At 64.4% G+C, this 19,432-nt stretch overlaps 1 protein-coding gene across 2 annotated transcripts in view; it reads left to right on the forward strand.

The window, feature by feature from the left end:
- The first annotated feature begins 548 nt into the window (after positions 1-548).
- Positions 549-19,432, forward strand: part of SULF2 (sulfatase 2) — an 89,508-nt gene continuing 70,624 nt past the window's right edge. The window contains exon 1 of one of the 2 annotated variants that reach the window (XM_051844953.3): positions 549-783. The gene's annotated coding sequence lies outside the window, so the exon portion shown is untranslated. Of the gene's footprint in view, positions 784-1,411; positions 1,579-19,432 lie in introns of those variants that run through there. The other variant, XM_051844952.3, reaches the window with a different exon arrangement.

Consider the following 19,432-nt stretch of genomic DNA (forward strand, 5'->3'; position numbering starts at 1 on the left):
CGGGGGCAGATCCGCCACTCAGCGGGGCCAGCGCCTGCTTTGCCAAAGCAAGTCCAAGCTTTGCTGATTTATGTAGGCTGCAACTTAATCTGGGGTGGATAAGGGAGATTGTGGGGAGAGGAGAAGCAGCTAGCGCGAGGCCTGTTTGAATCTCAGCCAAACAAGGAATTTCTCTGGCTCAGTCAATCCCTAGGGATGCTCCACACCTTATTTAGGAATTCCCACAAACCTAGCCAGAAACAGGAAGGACAAACCAGTGAAAGGCGCAGCACCGGCGAAGGCCACTTGCTGCGCCTCCGTGCCTCGGTTTCCACATCTGTACAATGGGCCTCACAAGACTCCTTGCTGTAGATTTAAATCCATTCATTTTCTACCGCAGGGTCTGTTTTCGCCCAGCAGCCACGGGTCTCCCTGCCTGCCCCAGTCGGCCCCGGCCCCCTCCGGCCCCCCGGCGGCGCTGGGGCGGTGGAATCCCGGTCGACAGCGCCACAGCGCCGCCCGGAGTCGAGCTCCGCACTTTGGGAAGCACGCCGGCTTCTCCGAGGCCCTTTCTGGGCAAACGCGGCGGCTTTCCCCGGAGCGCCCGTGAATGTCTCGGGAGCTTCGGCGGCGCGTGGGCAGGTCCCGCCGAGACCCGGGCCGGCGCGCGTTTGCAGAATGAGCAGAGCAAACATCTATTAAGGTGTCGTCTCGAGGGGCCATTCCGGCCGGGCTGTCGCACGCCCAGCGGGACGCGCGGCCCCGGGCAGCCCCGAGCGAGGACAAACAGAAAGCGCAAAGCAGGCAAGGCTCGCTTCTCTGCGGCCGCGGGGACCCCCGCTCCCAGGACTCCGCCACGATACGCGGTCGATCGATCGATCGATCGATTGATTGAAATGCCCCGCTCCCGCGCGCTCTCGGGCTCCGGCCCCGCTCCCGGGCGAATCTGCCCCAACTCCCGGCCGAGGGCGAGCGGCAGCGAGTGGGTCCCCGCGAGGGTGCGCGCTCGGCGCCGGGAGCGCGGCCAGCAGGGTCCGGAGGCCACCGGAGCTCGAGAGCCGCGGGGACCCCCGCCCCCGGCCCGGGCCCCGACTTCGGGGCGAGGCCTTGCGCCCGGGGCTGCAGGGCCCGCGCCCTCCGAGCCGCAGGTAAAGCGCCCGCTGGCGGGTCGGGGCCGCCCAGCGCTGCCCGCCCCGGCGCGCGCCCGCCTCCCCCGCGCCGAGGCCGGAGGCCGGCGGGCCGGGGGCCCGGCCGCGCGGTGCCAAGGCGCTGGCTCCGGCCGCGAGGTCGGCGGGGCTGGGCGATGTAAGAACCGCCCGGGCGGGGCGCGGACCCGGACTTTGGCGAGGGCGGCGCGCCGGGGCGGGGGCCGGGGGCGGCGGCGGCGGCGGGGCCGGGGGGCGGGGAGGAGGAGGAGGGTGGAGGCGGGAGGAGGAGCAGCCGCCGCGCTCGCCGGGGGATGCAGCAGCAGCGGCGGCGGCGGCGGCGGCGGCAGCAGCAGCAGCGGCGCGGAGTCCCCTGCGCCCCGCGGCCCGGCCGGGCTGCGGCAGAGGCGGCAGCGCCGCGCGCCGGGTGAGGCCGCCCGGGCCGTGCGCGCCGGTGAGTGGGGCGCGCGGGGCAGGTGGGCGGGCCGGGGGACGCCAGGTTTGGGCCGGGATTCCCGGCGATCCAAGCCTCTCCCGCGGTGAGCACGACCGCGAGCCTTGTCCAGGTGAAACGGGACCGGTCCGGACCGCCCGGCTCCGGCTCCGGCTCCGGCTCTGGCTCTGGCTCCGGCTTCGGCCCCAGCGTAGCGCGCGGAGGTGGGACACGGCGCGCAGGCGGGAGGCTCCGGCGCCGAGCGGCCGCTGGGGGATGACCCATTTGACCCCGCCGGCGGGCTGGGCGGGCTGGCAGGCGAGGACTTCCCGCCGCGCCCCTAACCCGGGGACGCGCCTCGCCGAGCCCTGACGGCTCTGGAGAAGGCGCGCCTGGGCCCGCCGGCCGCAGGGGCATGGCCTCGTTGACCCCTTTGGGGTGCGACCCAAAGGACCGGCTGGAAGCCAGGCCACGTGGGGCTTGTCCGGGCAGGACACGGGAAAGCTGGGACCGGACTTCCAGAGTGACTGCGAGCTCGCGGGTCCCGGGAGGACCAGCGGACCGAGAGGCAAACTTCCTCCCGGGCCGGGTCGAGCCAGTTCCGCCGCCCGTGGGAGACGCCCCTCCCCGGCTGAGGTCCCGCCGCCAGGCTGCGCGGCCTCCAGGAGTGCATTTGTTCATTTGTTTTCAAACATTCTTTTCTCATTCATTCGTTCCCCCAGCTTTCGGGGCTCAGCCTGCGGTGCCAGGCTCCGGGCTGCCCTGGAGCAGCGTTTGCTGCCCGCGGGCCCCGAGCTCCTGGCCGGCCTGGAGGACAAAGGGGGTGCGGCGGGGCCGCAGGTGGGGAAAGGTCGGGAGACCCCGCGATCCCCAGCGGGCAGCGGCCTCCGGCCACAGCGCCCCGCCCGCCCGGCACACAGTAGGTGCTGCACACAGTAGGAGGAGCACGCCAACCTGCACGGGGCCTCCGCCTCCCCCCTCGGGAAAGTTCTGGTCCCCCGCCCCGCCCCCGTCTGGACAGTCCTTCCTGCAGCTTGTTTTAATCACCTTTGGAGTTAAAAGTCAATATTTAATTAACCAGGAATCACATTCAGCCTGCATTGAGACTGGGCTCTGGCTCCTCTGTGCGTGGCGGGACCGCCCCCTCGGCCCTCAGTCTGTCCCTGCCTCCTTTCCCCATTGCCCCCCTTGGGGCAGAGCAGGGGGCTGCTCTGGGGCGGGTCCTGGGGGCGGCTTTCCCTGGGGGCCCCTGGCTGTAGTTACAGGGAAGGGGACCCCTCACTGTGGCTGCACCTCCCCTCACAGACCCCCTCAGGGTCCGAATCGGATGAGAGCGCTCCCTAAAGGCAGAGGCGGGTGGGGGGTGTCCCTGGGCACTGTGGCCCCTCCCTGCAGACCCGGGCGTGGTTCAGTGGTTGTGGAGCAGCTCCCAGGGCCCTGGTGCAGGCTGCTTCTGCCTCGGCCAAGTTCACGGCCGTGAAGTCCCCGTGTTGGCATCAGCGCTGTGGCTGGGGCTCAGCGTGGGTTTGGGGTTTGGGCTTTGTGTGTCTTAGGTTTTCCATTTGAATTTACGGCTTTTTCAGAAACCTTGATAACATGTGAAGTTTTGAAACTTAAGCGTTGGACAGCGAGTTGGTTGTCAAACGCGAGGGCTTGGAGGAGGATGTGCAGCCCCACGGGGCTCGTGGCGGAGCTGTGTGCGCCCCCCCCCCCCCGAGAGTTCCCCTGCGCGGCACCTCCGGTCTGTGGATGTGCAGCCCCCTGCCCCAGGGTTGGGGGCCCATCTGTTGCCGTGGGAATACCACTGCCTTGCCCCTCGCCTGCATCTGAGCGAGTCCTCTGCTTGGACCTGCCTCAAGGGGGCAGCTCTGGCCTCCTAACAGCCAGCCCAGGAGTCGTGGCCAGCTCAGCTCGGCCAGGTGTGGGCCATTATCTCTTCTCCGACTTTGCGGCTGGGAAGGAGACCAGAGCCCTGTCCAGGACTGGTCCTGTGTAGCGGGTGGAGGAGGCAGGGGGCTCTCCATGCTAACCAGCCCTGGCCTGGCCCCGTGCAGCCCCGAGATGACAGGCGTTGGTGGACCCAGCTCTGCGGCGGGCCCTGTCCATAGTGACTTAGTGCACACAGAGCGCCATGGGGTCGGTACAGTGTTAGAGGACGCTGCTGGGGGCGGGGCCTCGGAACCCCTGGGGTCTCCTCTCCTGGGCTTCGGCCCCTCCAAGTGAGGAGACCGCGGAGCACGCAAAGGAGCCGCCTCCTGGACTCTGCCCTCTCCGGCACCCCCACTGGCAGAGAAGCTCGGCTCGGAGTTGGGGGTTTTTTTGCCCTGAGAAAAACATGCGGTTGCCTGGCCCCTTTGCCATCCGCCTGCAAGAATGCACGCGCTCTGCTGACTCCTGTCACAGCGCAGAGCGAAATGTCAGCTGCAGCCGAGGCGCCGGAGCCCGGGTCTCTGATGAGGATTGCAGCCCTCTGCCAGCGCGGGCCAGGGCCTGGAAATTCTCCTGCAGGTGACGCCCTCTTGTGGCAGGCGGTGGAGTCGCACAGACCTGGCCCCAGAAGGGGATCCCCCCCCATCCATCCCCCTTCCCCAATCCAGGGCGCACTGCTTCGGGCCTGGGCCTGTGTGCTAACCTGTGGGCTGAGGCCGCACTGGGGCCTGGGATGGGCCCAGGTGGTGGTCTGCAGGCGCCCCGGATCGGGCAGATTCAAGGCACTATCTAATTGGGAGATCATTAAGATCATTATAATTAATTGGCATCCTGATAAATGGCATGATTGCCTAATTGGGGCGGTTGCTAGGGAACCAGGCCTCACTTGGAGCCTAAGGGGGGATAGGCGCTGGGCGGGTCACAGTGGGTGTTAGGGCTGCGGCTCCAGCGGCTGCCGGGCAGGAAGCGGGAGCAGCCCTTGCTCTCGCGGAGCTGCAAATGGAATAGGGGTGAGGGAGGGGCGTGTTCCTGGAAGGATGTGCAGCAATCAGGGTCCTCTCTCCTGCAAGCAACAGAGAAACATCTCAGGTCCGCTTCAGGAGGAGTGAAGACTTAGGGCCTCCGCAGGCAGAGCCGCCACGGTGACTCTGGCCAGGCACAGCTGGCAGAGTTGCAGCGCTCTCCGGAGGCCCTGTTCCTCTCCATCCCTGCTCCGCCCTCCAGGGAGGGAGTGGGCGGGCTTTGGCAGCCCTGGGCACGGTGGTTAGGAAAGCCAGACTGCCTGGCCCCCTGCCCAGCAGTGAGATGGAGGTGGGTGACCTAACCCCTCTGCCTCGATGTTCTCATCCGGCAAGTGGGCATGATCACAGCACCTGTCGCCCGTCTGTGTACGGCTGAAATGAGCTCATCGGTGTCGAGCGCTTAGCGTGGCGTCTGGCACCCCCAGCTCTGGGTCAACACGGGCTGTTCTCAGCGTGGAGGAGCCCCTGGCCCCTCGGGCTCAGCCCAGAAGGAGAGAGCAGGCTGGGAGCGTGAAGTGGAAGGCGGGCCTGGCTGCTCTGCCTGTGCGCGGGCTGCTGGTGTGCGTGGTGGTGGCCAGTGGGCCTCGCTGCGTTTTGGCCGAGGTGGACTCCATGGAAACATGCCCCGCCTCCCGGAGCCCGCCTCGTCTGCTGGCGTCCGCAGGGTGCAGCCTGGCCTTGAGCCTGGGCTTTCTGGGGGCCGGGGATGGCCTTTGCCCAGCCCTCCGCCGGGAGAACCGTCTGGAAGCATTTCCTGAGACGTGCACAGTCCAGACCCTGCTGAACGGAGCTCTGAGGGGGAGGGGGGGCTGGCACCGGGACGACCAGTGCACGTGTGCTTGAGCGAGAGGGCCCTGGGCGTGGGCATCTTCCGGCCGGAACCCTGGAGAATGTTCTAGGCCCTGGCCAGCTGCTGGGCACCTTCACAGGGCGGCCCCTTGCTTGGGAGTCCAGGTGTCTAATGAGCACCTGCTGAGTGGCAAGCCATGTGCGAGGGGCGGGGACAAGTGAGAGAGACCTGGACGTGTGGGGCTGGCACTTCAGAGCGTGGACAGCAGGGGACCCCACACGGACAAGTTCATGGGCAGGCACAGAGCTCTGTGACGGAAACAAGACAGTGATGGTGACTTTGGTGCATGAGGGGGCAAGGGCGGGGGCCTCTGCGCGGCCGAGGAGGCCCCTACACCTGTGCCCTTTGAGCATAGCCTACGTTTTAGCGAGGAGCCGGCCTTGGGAAGAGCTGGCGGAACAGCACTGGGAGGCCTGGAGGTGGAGAGGAGGGGCTTGTCTGAGACCTGCTAGAGCAGGGAACAGAAGTGCGGTGGGGTGGGGGAGGCCAGGGGGCACATCAGTCATGGTGAGGCGTTTAGACCCCCTTGTAAAGGCGGCGGAAACCACCGCAGGGTTCTCAGTCCCAGGAGGACATGATTTGTGTTTGGTTGTCTTCATTTTTCAAGTCTTTACCTTATGATGGGTTTTTTAAGAAGATTGGTTTACTTGAAAGAGTAACACAGAGAAGGAGCGATCTTCCATCTGCTGGTTCACTCCCCACATGGCCGGCCAGGGCTGGGCCAGGCTGAAGCCAGGAGCCTGGAACTCCGGCCTGGGTGCAGGGGCCCACGCCCTCGGGCCGCCCTCTGCTGCCTCCCCAGCCGCGATAGCTGGGCACAGGGTCAGAAGCAGAGCAGCCGGGACTCGAACCAGCGATCTGAATGCCTGCGACGAGCAGCGGCTCAGGGCCAGCCTGTTTTGCTTTTATTGACCTGCAATTATGCACAAGTGTTTATGGGTTGCAGTGTGGTGTTTTGATGCATGTGTAAGGATCAACCTAGAGTAATTAGCATATCGCCGCTCAAAGACGGATCATTTCTTTGCGGTGAGAACATTGAAGCATCCTCTCCTTGGGGGAGGGAGGGAGGAGGCTTGGCCTGGTGGTCTAGGGCTGACGGAGGCACCTGCGCGCACGTGAGCGCCGGGTTCAGTGCGCAGTGCTGGCTGCCGACTCCAGAGGCACAGTGATGGCTCAGTCCTGGGTCCCTGCCACCGTGCGGGAGACCTGGGTGCAGGCTGCCAGCGTCAGCCTGGTGTAACCCTGCGCGTTGGGAGGCTTGACTTCCTGTCTGTCTCTCTCAGAAAAAAGTAAAAATGTAGCGCTTTAGGAACACCCAGGGCCGTCAGGATAACCACAGCCCCAGCCGTGTCTCCTGGTGGAGGCCAGGCCTTGTTCCCCACCCTCCCTGCAACACGGTACCCACTGAGCAGCCTCCCCGGCTGCCCTGAGTGGGTGCTGGACCGGCGGGAGCTGGGACACCCAGAGGCGCCAGGAGTCGGGGGTGGGGGGCACGGGTGGTGGCAGCGCACATGGGGTCCGGCAGGCAGGACGCTGGGGGGTGGGCTGTGGTTCCCAACCAGGGGTCATTTTGCAAGGGGACATTAAGCAAAGTCTGGGGAGGGAAGCAGCTGGCGGCCGGGGGGTGGGGGTGGGCAGAAGCCCTGCAGTGCGCGGCTCGCCCCAAGTCCCACAGCGCCAGGGACCCGGCTGACTGTGAGGAGGATCTGGGGTGGGGAGAGGGTGATCGGAATGCACGTGGGGAAGGGTCAGCCCGCGGTGCCCCCCTCCGCGGGGCATCTGCCGCTCAGTGGGTGCGGATGCCCGGGGCAGCGGGGTGGGGGGCGAGGCCCTGGCGGGCGGAGTGCTGGGATACTGTTTGCAGCCCTGGCGTTGGAGAACGGGTTTAGTTCCCTGTTGTGGTCCCCCCTCCCTGAGCGCCCCAACACCTGCCCCGCACCTGTTGAGTGGATATGGCTCGCACACCCCATGCGGTCACCTCTCTGACGCCCCTGAGGGTCGGGCTGAGCCTCGCTGCCCAGTGATTGGCAGCCGGCACTAAATATCCCAGGGCGTGCACGGTCCCCAGCCCTGGCGGGGCCACCGTGGGTGGTGCGGCCTCAGAGCGTCTGCAGCCCAGTCCAGGGTTTCTCCATGGTCCTTAAACAGGACTGCTAGCCCCACGGCGCCCAGTGGCCCCCGCCTGCAACACAGGGGCGCGCCAGCTGCCTCGTGCACCCGCACCTGGGCTCTGCTTAAGGTGAGCTCTCCCCCGAACCATCGGTGTTGCGTGTGGGAGCTGAGGGCCAAGGCCGTCCCCGGGCCCCCAGGACGTGTTTGGCCAGGTGGAAGTGGGTGTGTTAGGGGAAGAATGTTGCCAGCGGCTTTTCTTGTTGGCTTTTGGGCGCGGGTCCCGGCAGGGTCTTGGCCCGCCTCCGGTGGAAGGCCCACAGAAGTTCAGGAGGTGTTCGCGCGCCGTGAGAATCAGATCATCCGGAAGCCACGTCTGGGCAGCCCTAGAGACGGGCACTGACCCGAGTGTGTGGAGAGCAGGAGTCTTACAGGCCGGAAGTCCTGACCGCCTGAGTGTGAATGAGATGCATTCGGTGTGAGAATTACTCTTCCTGGTGAAGCAGCCGCAATGTTTCCCACGTAACAAAGAGCCCAAAGCAGGGTTTTTGTCCAACAGCTGCTTTGTCCCAATAAGAATGTCATCAGGACTTGGGATCTTTCTGCCTCGCTCCCTCGTGGCCTCAAGATGGCTGTCATGGCTCCAGACATCACATCCCGTTACAGAGTGGGAGTATAGGGAAGGACACCTTGCTGACCCTCTCCTCACCAGAAAGTAAAATCCTCCTTGCTGTCTCTCTTAATCAGAGAGCAAAATCCTTCGGAGAGCACCCACATCCCAGCAGACTTTGTTTCCGTCTCATCGGCCCAGGGTTGGGCTTTGTACTTATCTCTAAAGTAAACACTGGGAACGAGGAACGGATTTTATTGTTTGACTTGGTTCAGCAGTCCAAAAACCCTCTTCTTACAGCAGGTATTTTTGCCGACTTGCCTGAAATAAACTCACAATTAACATGTATGCACATACTTGCTCATCAATAAATACCCTGACGGTGATTCAAAAACTAGAAGGAAATGACCCGGATTGAAGACTGCGCATTGCAGTATGTAAGTGCCTGGGAAGAGCAGGCGGCCAGTCCTTCTACCGGCGTAGAGTCGCGGGCAGCCGAGAGCTCCAGGTGCAGCTAGGGGCGGTGGTGTGGGCAAACAGCAACCACAGGTGACCTGGCCATGGACAGTGTTGATTCTCCAAAATAGGTTTTTTTTTACAGGCAGAGTTAGAGAGAGAGAGAGACAGAGAGAAAGGTCTTCCTTCCGTTGGTTCACCCCCCAAATGGCCGCCATGGCCGGCTAGCGCTAAGCCAGGAGCCAGGTGCTTTCTCCTGGTCTCCCATGCGGGTGCAGGGCCCTCCCGGGCCACAGCAGAGAGCTGGCCTGGAAGAGGAGCAACCAGGACAGAATCTGGTGCCCCAACCAGGACTAGAACCCGGTGTGCTGGCACCGCAGGCGGAGGATTAGCCTAGTGAGCCGCGGCGCCGGCCACGGGGAGTTCTGTGCAGGGTACAAACCGTGCAAAGCCGTCTCCATCGCCAGGCCCAGGGGACTGAGCGGCCCTTACACCTGGACGAATGGGGCATGGGAAGTCATTTCTTCCCCGCCTGGAGCCCTGCTCGTCAGCCACCCTCCTGCGCCCCCAGCCCAGAGCCAACGGTGACCCGGCCGTGTGACAAGCAAAACAGCCTCGCAGGTCCTCAGGACACCCTGGGGTGGGGTGCGGGGTGCGGCGTGGTTTCCCCTCCAGGACCAGTGGCGCCGAGCGTTGCTGGTTTATTATTGGGGGGGCTCCCACTCTCTGGACGGAATTGGGGCGCGTTAAGCAGGAGGGTGAGGTGGCAGGCTAAGCCGCCGTTAGGATGCCTGCATCCCAGGCCAGAGCCCTGCTTCCAGTCCAGCGACCTGCTAATGCTCCCGGGTGGCCGAAGTGCTTGGGCCCCTGCCACTCACATGGGAGACCCGGGTGACCTCTGGCTTCCTGGCTTCCGCCTGGCCCAGCCCTGGCTGTTGTGGGCGTTTGCGGAGTGAACCAGCAGGTGGACGATCCATCTGTCCCCCTTCTCTTTCTCCTCTTCCTTTCTCTCCCTCTTCCTCTCTGCCTTTCTCCCTTTCAAACAAATGTTAAACCAAGAGGGAAAACCCACTGGGTGGCCCCGTGCGGTTACCCCGAGTGCCCCTGCTCGCTGTCGCCCTCCGAGTTGACCTGTCCGTGAGATGCCGGGCCAGGAAACGGCTGCGGCATCAGCGGCGAGTGGGGACGTGAACTGGGGTTAGCAGAGGCCCAGGAGAGGGCGGCCCTGAGAGCCGTCCGCGGAGCCTATGCGTCGGCTCCGCTGAGTGCAGGCTCGGCTGCCCGGGTTCCAGCCCCAGCCTGACCTCTCAGGGACAGCGTGGAGCCAGGCCAGGCGGTGTCGCTGAGCCTCAGGTCTCTGTCCTGCGCACACAGACGGCTTCAGAAAGGCAGGAGGGGCGGCATTGGCCTGGCGGCTAAGACCCACGTCGGTATCCGAGTGGTCAGGTTCAAGTCCGGCTCTGCTCCTGCCAGCGTGCACCCTGGGAGGCAGCGGGGAGGGCTCCAGTGGTGGGGCCCCCGCCGCCCACACAGGAGATCTGAATGGCGGTCCCAGCTCCCGGCTTGGCCTGGCCCCGTCCTGGCCATTGACTGGGGAGTGAACCAGCAGTGGGTGCGCTCTTGTTTCTCTCTCAAAAAACCCGACTGATTTAAGAAGGCAGGCAGGTGATCATTATTGCTGTCATAGCTACTACTGCTGGGCCCTTGCTCCTGGCTTCCTGCTCCGTCACTGGAGAGCCATGCCTGCAAGGTCCCCTCCCCGTGCTCACCTGGCCACCGCCGCTATGAAGCCCCTCAGGGACCCAGTGGCCGGTCTGGGGACCTGAGGTTGCCCCGGGAGCCCGAGGTGGGGCCGGCGCCGTGAGCGTGGGGAGATGCTTCTAGCCTACCTGGGGTCCCTCGTGGTCCACACTGGGGCTCCCGACATCCCAGCACCAGTGCACTCAGCCCCGGGGGTGGGCGGGGCCAGGCGCTTCACAGCTCCCCAGGGAACGCCCGGGGGCCTGAAGCAGAGCTGATGCTGAACAGGGCGCCTCCTGCTGGGCAATCCTGCACCGTGCCAAAGGGCTCGCCGTGGTGCTGGCGCCCCTAAAACCTCCGTGGGGGCAGCGCTGTGGCGTAGCAGGTAAAACCGCCGTCAGTAGTGCCAGCATCCTATATGGGCACTGATCAAGTCCCGGCTGCTCCTCTTCCGACCCAGCGCCCTGCTAATGCGCGTGGGAAAGCAGCAGAAGATGGCCCAAGTGCTTGGGCCCCTGCACCCACTGGGAGACCCAGGAGAAGCTCCTGGCTCCTGGCTTTGGCCTGGCCCAACCCTGGCCATTGTGGCCATTGGAGAGGTGAAACAGTGGATGGAAGGCCTCGCTCTCTTGCTCTCTCGTCACCGTGACTTCCAAGGAAATAAAATAAATAAAAAAAAAAAAAATAGAGACAGGAGCCTCTCAGGCTGGCTAAGCAGCTTGCAGACGTGTGTTTTCTTTGGAAGCCCAAGAGCGCTTCAGAAACTTTGTGGAAAACAGAATTAAAAGTTGTGCTTATTTTAGTGCGAACCGTTTTGAAATCCATGCATGGTTTTTTCATACTACACATTTTCCACGAGCTTTTTTTAACTTCCTTCATATTTTGAACCTTCTATTTATTTTTCTGAAGGTTTTTCATTTACTTGAAAGGCAGAGTGACAGAGAGAGCGCTTCCATCTGCTGATTCACCCCCACATGGCCGCTCCCTTCAGCGTCCAGGTCCCCCCTACATGTGCAGGGGTCCAAGCACTTGGCCATCACCTGCTGCCTCCCAGCGCGTTAGCAGGGAGCCGGATGGGAAGCGGAGGAGCCGGGACTGGACCAGGCGCTCCGTATATGAATGTGGGCGCCCAGGCGGCGGCGGAATCCACCGCACCACAACGCCGGCCCCTTCTGAGCCAGGAGGCAGCCATCCGCCTGCAGCCGTTGTGAGGTTTCGCGTGTCAGCATGAAGGTTTTCGGTTTCTCCTAAAAAACAGCAAGATGGAGGCCGTATCTGACCACGCTGGGCTCCCTCCATCCGGGTCCCGGGGTCGCCAGTTCAGCGCACTCCCTCCGGTGCCTTCGCCTGGGCTGTGGCCAAGTTCACCGCCGTTCACTGCCGTCTATCGTGGCCCTCGCCTGCTGTTTTCCTCATCGCGGAGAAGCGTTTCTCTGCTGACCCCTCCATCAAAAGTGAGAGCGGAGAGGAAGGGAGGTGAGCTTCTCTCACCTGGCCCAGGTGCGGGGTTACGGTTGTCACCTGGTACCATTTGCGGGAGAACGCACGGCGGGCCCGGAACATTGGTGCAGTCGCCAGTCCTACAGCACCCGCTGCTGGAGGTTGAATCCTCCGGGGGTCCCTGCCGTGGGGCCTGTTGCTGTGGTGGGGAAACTGAGGCACTGTAGCGGGGCAGGGGAGGGCGAGTGAGAGGAGGAGCAGCTGAGGGAAGGATGCTTCCCGTGTGGCCTCATCCGAAAGCTGGGGGTGATTTGCCACCAGCTTCTAACATCCATGGTAATGGGGGCACCCCAGGGGCGGTCGGAGCCCTGCCCGTCCCCAGCTCATCTGAGTGCGGCTCTTGCCCACACACCTGGAGCCCCCTCGTCCCAGTGGGTAAAGCCGCTTCCGCCATCCCCGGCCCGGAGGCCTGGCTTCTGGAATGATCTTGGGCGCCAGGCCGTCTCCAAGGTGAGCTAATGAGCGGGGGCGCAGGGCGTGCGGCTGCGGACTGGGTAGAAAGGGAAGAAGTAATTGGATTATTAATACCGAGCGGCCAGAAGGTCCTTTATCTCTTTTGTGCTCTTCCCAAAGCAAACTGCGACCTCCCGGCGGCAGCCTTCAGTGGGGGTGCTCAGGGCTGGGCAGCTTGAGTTAAAGGGCCGGGGGAGGGGCAGGCTGGGGAGCCAGCCCACAATTAGGCGTGAATAATGGCTCCTTATTGCTTTTGGCCAGAGGCCTTCGCAGAAATAACTTTGTAACTCCCTGCCAGCTAAGCTTTTGTCCACAGCCCAGACAAAGGAACAAAGCACAGAGGTGGGAATTTCTGTATCTGATTCCGCTTCCCCTAAACACCCAGGGAGGGCGGCAGGTGTGGCCGGCCTAGAAGGCAGGGGCGGGGCCAGGCCAGCTCCCGCCTCCTCCCCCTGCTCGGCCAGGGCGGGTCTTCGTGGTGCTCCTGCCCTGCCCGTCACAGGGCCTCACACTTGCTTTTTCCTTTGCTGAGAAAACATCTCAGCCCCACTCTGTCTCAGCCCAAGCGCCACCTCCTCCGAGAGGTCTCCCTGGATTTGCTCTCTCTCCTGACGCCTTTCTACAAAGCTCGTGGGACAGTCTGAACCCGCCCTCCTTGGGTAATCATCTGCCTCGGCCACCCGTGGTCAGCTTCCTGAGGACTGAGGCCTGGCCTGCCTTGGGTCCGCTGCTTTTGCGCGGAATCTCACTGCACGTCCTAGGGGCTTGGAAGACATCGGATGGCTGGGAAGGGGTCACAGATTCCCCCCCCCCAGGCAAGCTCGAGGCCGGTGGTGCGTGTCCTGGTCGGAGTTGAGAATGGGTTGAATGTTTGCTTCTGCGGGGTGGGCCAGGTCCTGCCCCTCCCCCTTCTCCTAAACCCAGGCCCCATCACTCGTCCCCTGTCCGGCGCCCGTGGGATGTGTTTGTGTCCCCGTCACAGACGAGGCCGCTGCAAACAGGTGTCTGTCACCCACACACCCTTGCGCTGCTTGCCAGCCTGGCCTTTCCCTCTGCTGCCCGGGTCCCAGATCCCACGGGCTGCGCTGAGCCGGGGTCCCCCCGGGGGTGGCGCTGGGACGTTGTGCCGCTGACGCTGGTCCTGAGCTGGTCATTCCCTTTCCGGCTGTTGCAGACCTTCTGAGTCATCACGAGACAGCCCCGCCGCCCCTCCTCCTTGGCCCTCCACAGGCCCGTTCCCCTTGTAAGGCAAAGCTCGGAGCCCTGGCAAGCCGGAAGTTGGCCACGATGGCCCGGAGCTGGTTTCTGAAGCGTTGCCTCCTGTGTGGGGGTGGTTCTCAGCTGGGGGCTGCTTTGCCCTGTAGGGGACATCTGGCAGCATCCGGGGACATGTTTGATTGTCAAGGGGTGGGGGTGGGGGGCTGATGCTCCGTGCACCTGGTGGGGAGCAGCCCGGATGCTGCTGACATCCCGACGCCCAGGACGGTGCCGCGAGGAGGTGAGACCCGGCCTCACATTCACAGTGCTCCACCGTGAGGCCAAGTCCGGCCGTGGGGTGCTCACTCCCCACAGAGCGTTGACCAGACTAAGAGAGAGTGAAGCCCAAGCCACGCTGCGTGCCGGTGGATGAGCTCAGAGCGCGGTAACAGTCTGCCGCGCCCAGCACAGGGCACATTGGCTTCACCCCAGAAGCCCCCGCCCTGCGAGCTGCCGACTCCCCTGGAGACGGCTGGGAGCTGCCCATGCAATGCTTGCTGCTGCCGCCGGCCAGGCGGAGAAGCCGGGTGGTCCCGGCCGAGCCCTGCAGATTGGGCCTGCCGCCAGCTGTCCTGCCCCGCCAGGCCACAGCCCCGGGCCAGCACCCCCAACTTCGGGTCTTCAGGGCCTCGGCACCCCTGTCTAGGTCCTCCACACTAAGCCAAGCGCCGGGAGACCGCGGTCTCCCCTCTGGACGGCAGCGTCCGCATTGACCTTGACGCTGAGCTCGTGGGGCGGCAGGCGACGCCCGAACGTAGCCATTTCACACCTCGGCAGAAGCGGGGGCCGGGACAGGCCGGGGCCTGTGCCCAGCTCAGAGCCTGTTCTGCCGCCAGCTGCTCTGGGTTGTTCGCTGATGCTTTCTGCTTAAAGCCAAGGAGGAGGAGCAGAGCAGGGAGGAGGGGGAGGAGGAGCAGCAGCAGCAGAGCGGGGAGGAACGAGCGTTTTCAGCAGTCTCCGAATTGAAGGGGGGGTTGTCGCCATGCCTAACCCCCGTGGTCCCTCCCGCAGAGCCCTCTGCACGCCGACGTCCTGGTGGCCACGTGGGCAGGGAGACGGGCTGGGGCAGTCACCCTGCTGCTTCCCCCGCTCTGGGCATCTTTGGGGCGGCAGTCGCAAGCAGCCCTGGTGGCCCCCAGGCTCTGACCGCCCAGAAGGGGCGCTGCGGGAAGGGGCCTGGGCCCTGCACTGGGCAGCTCTCCAAGATGGCCACGAGGTGCCTGCGTGCCCATCCACGCGCCCTGGGCGCTCCTCCTCGGGAAGTGGGGTCCCTGTCCCCTTCCCCTGACTCTGGCCGGCCCCGAGCAGCCCTGTCACCAGGTGAATGTGGTGGCAGGCACCGTGGGAGAGCCGAGCGGAGGCCTGCATGGCCCAGACGCTGGCTTTCGGAGCCCTGGGCAGCCACTGAGAAGTCAGGCTCTACCCTGAGCCCACGGTGAGGCTGTGTGTGACCCCCCCCCCCCCCTCAGCAGCTGCCAGGGGACCCGGGTCCCCGCCTTGAGTCTTTGCAGTGGCGTTTCACACGTTTCCTAGCAAGGAGTGGCCTCGTCAGACCCCTGGCCACGAGTCTCCGGGCACAAAGACAGACTGTATTCCACACTCCCTTCCAGGGTCAGCTCTTACCCAGGATTCGTAATGGCAGCAATGGGCACATGTCAATCATTCACTCACTGAACAACACCGCCTCTCACTGCCTCACCGCTGCCCCAGCCCAAGCGCTGTCTGGCCTCCGTGGCACCGGGCGGTCATCCCCCTGGCCTCCCTGCGTCCACCTCGGCCTGGGCTCCACACGCAGCCAGATCCGGCCCCATCGCCCTGGGTACCGCCCTGCGGGGCCCTCGAGGCTTCCCCTACTCTGCTCCCTCCACCCAGGTAGGCGCTCCCTGTGCCCCAGACAGGTTCCTGCCTCAGGACGCCAGCACCGATGTTCCCTGTGGCTAGAATGCTGTTCCCCCTGTAGGCACTCAGGGCCTGTCACGGAACCCCCTGCTGGGGGGCAGGACCGCGGCACCCCCTGCACTGCAGCCTCCCTCCCTGGAGGACGTCCGTGGGGCTCCTCCCTCGCAGGCTGTGCCCTGTGCTCCGGCATTTCCAGTCGCCAGCACTTAGAGCAGGGCCTGCGGCATAGTCGGTGTCTGTGGTAACTGGAAGCAGCGGCACCTGGTGTGCCAGGGGCTGGCGCCACGGGAGAGCCCTCTCCCCAAGTACGAGGAGGACGTAAGGGACCCCGCGTTGTGTAAGCACTGTCTGGACCAAGGGTGGGGGCACCGGAGGCCACGCAGGCTCCGCCCACCCAGTCTCGGCGGCCGTGCTGTGCCCAGGTCCCAGTTGGGGCCCGCGTGCCCCGAGCCCACGCTGCTTCCACTGTCCCCCACGCCTCCCTCATCAGTGGGCTGATCGGGGTGACAGAGGTGGCCGTCGTGAGGCGGTGGCTGCGGCCCGAGAGGCCTGGCCACACCCTTGGGGCGCTGTGGGCATCAGCACTGCCCCCCGCTGGCTCTGCCCGGGGGTTCGTGGGTTGAAAGTGACCTGAGACCAAAAGGAAACCTGCCTTACATCCCTGAGAGCCAAAGGGCCTGGAAGTTGACCCGGGGGAGGGGGGTGGTCACGGGAGGAGGAAGACACAACCTCCAAGTACATTGTCCTGCTTCAGGCTCGGCTGGACCCAGCCTCTGGTGCTCAGGACCCGTGACAGACCAGCCGGAGTGCGGTGGAAGCAACTCTGAGTGGCTGAGCTCCGGAGCCCATGATCTACCCTCGCAACACCCAAGCCCGGGCTGTTTTAAACCTTAGGGATCTAGGATGAGCAGAGGGTGATCCCCAAGGGAAAGCGGGGAGCTACTGGGGGCGGGGGATGCTAGGCCGTCCGCGCCCCAGGTTACTCTAGCCAGCATGCATTGAGCGCTCACTGCGCGCTGATCTCTTCTGAGCATTGAGCCCTTTGTCCTCACCGTCAGAGGAGGCGAGTGGAGGCCGCAGAGCGTCCCCGCACCCAGTAAGTGGCAGAGCTGAGTCCCGCCCAGGCCTGCCCTCCCCTCTGCTGGTCCCAGGGAGTGGAGGGACTCCTGGCCCTGCCCCCTGCCCACCCCCAGGGAGTGGAGGGACTCCTGGCCCTGCCCCCTGCTGTCCACAGGGAGTGGAGGGACTCCTGGCCCTGCCCCCTGCCGGCCCCGGGGAGCGGAGGGTCTCCTGGCTTTTCCAGGTGTGAGAGTCCGTGCGTGACCCCATGGGCACCTGCTCGCTGTGGAACCCTGGACAGCAGCTCCTCCCTCGGAAGAGCCCTGACTCTTGACTCCACTGGGACTCTCGCTGCACGAGAGACCCCGTCCTCACTCATTCTTCTGGGTGCTGCCCGGACCCCAGCCCGGTCCTTCCAGCCCAGCCTCGGCCACGTGGACTCCGTGGCAGTTCAGCTTCGTTTTTTCCTCACTGCCGGGGAGCTCTCTCTGGCGTCCGTGGTGGAGCAGGTCGGGGGTGTTCGGCTGGCTCTGTGCCCTCATTTCTTTTCCGGGTCCTGAGCCCTTCCTTGAAACTTGGTCTTTCCCTGTCCCTCCGCCCTCGAGTGCTGGCTTGCTCATCTGGCACCAAGAGCCAGGGGTGACATGGACCACGGCAGGAGAGACAAAGGGAGACGGAGGGGGGGGACGCGTGTGTGCGTCCATGGTCTGGACACCTGGGCTTGCCAAGTTCAGGGCTGGACTTCCTCATCCTCGCATGGGCTTCTCCGCTCCTGCTGCTTGCGGTTTGTTCAAATGACTGCCCCTGCCTGCCACCTTCTTCCTCGGGGTCTCCACAATGCCTGTGGAGCCTTCACAACTTTGTAAGTACTCCTCCAGGCAGCCCTCCCTGACTGCCCCTAGGCCAGTTGCCTCTTTCTTCTAGTTTGTGTGACACGTTTATCCCCAGTCCCTTGGATCGCTGGTTTCCATCTGAGTGTAGGAGTCGTGGGAAGAGGGCTGGGTGCTCGTCTCAGCCACGCCGTCTGCCTGGTCTTCCTGCAGCCCCGCGTGGACCGTGGTGCCTTCCCCGGAGGTATGATTATTGTCATTCCATGTGCGTCCTGTTGCCAGTGACAGCCCTGACCTCAGACCAGCCCAAGTGCCAAGCAGCACTTAGCTGAGCCTGTAGCTGGCCACGGGGTACAGTTTGGTCCCGCCCAGTGTCACCTGCACCTGCTCTCGGGCCCCAGCCAGTGCCTAGCAGCAGCCATCAGCACCTGGGAAAGCCCTTCTTGTAGACCTGCGACTCCCCCTCTCTCATTGGCCAGACCTGAGAAGACGGCTCTGCCCCTAGGCCAATCACTGGAGCCGGAGAGATGGGCTGTGTGGATTGGCTGCCCAAGTCCCTGCTCCGCCCTGTGGTCCCCCAGCACAGAAGGGGAGTGGGGGCTGTTACCGGGGGGAGAGGACATTCGTTGCTGGGTCAGCAAACACCTGGAGGTCCCGCTGTGTCCCAGCACGGTTTCAGGCGTAGAGGACATGGTGTGCGCCAAGCTGGAGCCCGGGGTGGGGAGGACGGCCCGGGAGGGAGGGTCAGCGTTAGCCTGCAATGGTGGAGGTTGAGGAGAGGCCCGGAGGAGGCCAGGACTCGGCCTGGAGGAGGTCTGCTGCAGGCTTCAGGCAGCAGGAAGCACCAGTGCAAATGTCCTGGGGCAGCGCTGAGGTTCTGGGCTGGAGCTGCTGCTGGAGAGAGGAAGGCGCTGAGGTCAGAGGGGGGGATGGGCGGGGGGGGGAGGGGCTTCTACACAGGAAGACAGGCTGCTGCTTTGTTTTAGCCTGAGCCGTCTGGCTGCCTGGTGGAAGGGAGTGAGGGTGGAAGCAGGAAAAGCAGTTAGGGGGCTGCTGTTAACAATGGCGGCAGGATGGCCCTCCCACTGGACGCCTCGCGCCCAGGAGGCCCTCAACAAACACTTGTAAAGCCAGTGAGGGCCCCCGGGGCTGTTGGGGGACTCTGGCCCCAGCAGCCCGGGCATCTCTGCACGTCCAAGGTCCTTTCATCCGGGCATTTCCGGTCTGACCAGTGCCGCTTCTCCCCTCCCCCTCAGCGGCCAGAGTGCGCCCAGACTTCCCTCTGTTCCCTCTGCTGGACTGGGGATTCTCGGAGGCAAACAGCTCGTGTGGAGCTGCCCAGACCTCCTGGCTGAGCTCCCGGCGACCCTGCGCGCGCGGCTGTGCAGGTCAGCAGGTGCAGCTCTGATGCTCAGCCCGCGCTGTCACCAGAGCCCGCGGCCTGGCCGCGGAGGCCTTTCTGAGAGACACGCAGGCTGAAGGAAAGGCAAGGCAGACTTGAACTGAGCTGGTGTCGAGGTGCCGACGGATTATCAGCCGGGGCACCAAGTGGCTTCGCTGGAGTGTTTTCCCAGGAAGGAAGAAATGGAGTCAGGATCTCTTGTGTCATTTTTAATTGATTTCTTCGGCATCCAGAAAGCGACTGGCGCGAGGCCAGAGTCTGAGCCGGGGGAATTCATCAAATATCGACCCGCGGATGAGCTGATCTGATGAAATAATTAGCTCCTGTCACCCCTGGCCCCGGCGTGGGGCTCTGACTGCCACCCAGAGGCAGCGCCGCCTGGAGGGGGTGCTGGAGGCGCAGCAGGTGCATGCAGCTGACCACCGCCCCCTGGTGTCGCACCTTCACATCGCAGCCCTGGAGCCAGAACGGGCGGCTCTGGGGCTGGAGGCTTTCAGCAAGCTGCCTGAAGGTCTGCCCGCAGCGGGCTCTGCCCAGCAGCTGTAGCCCAGCCACACGGGGCTGGACCCTTCCTGCCGCTTCCTGAGCCATGGGATGGCGAGGGTGACGTCCGTCCCCTGTGCTCCGTGGGGACAGTCTCCATGGGTGTGTCTGTGTGTGAAAGGAGCGGGCACCTGCAAATGCCCGGAGCAGAGCCAGGGCCCCGCCAGCTGTCCGTGGGCACCTGCTCTCAGGAGTCCGTCGGGAGAGTTCCCATCC

The sequence above is a fragment of the Oryctolagus cuniculus genome, chromosome 11 (genome assembly GCF_051225735.1).
Source record: "Oryctolagus cuniculus isolate XC-2025 breed Fujian yellow rabbit chromosome 11, ASM5122573v1, whole genome shotgun sequence".
In the NCBI taxonomy this organism is placed as follows: Eukaryota; Metazoa; Chordata; class Mammalia; order Lagomorpha; family Leporidae; genus Oryctolagus; species Oryctolagus cuniculus.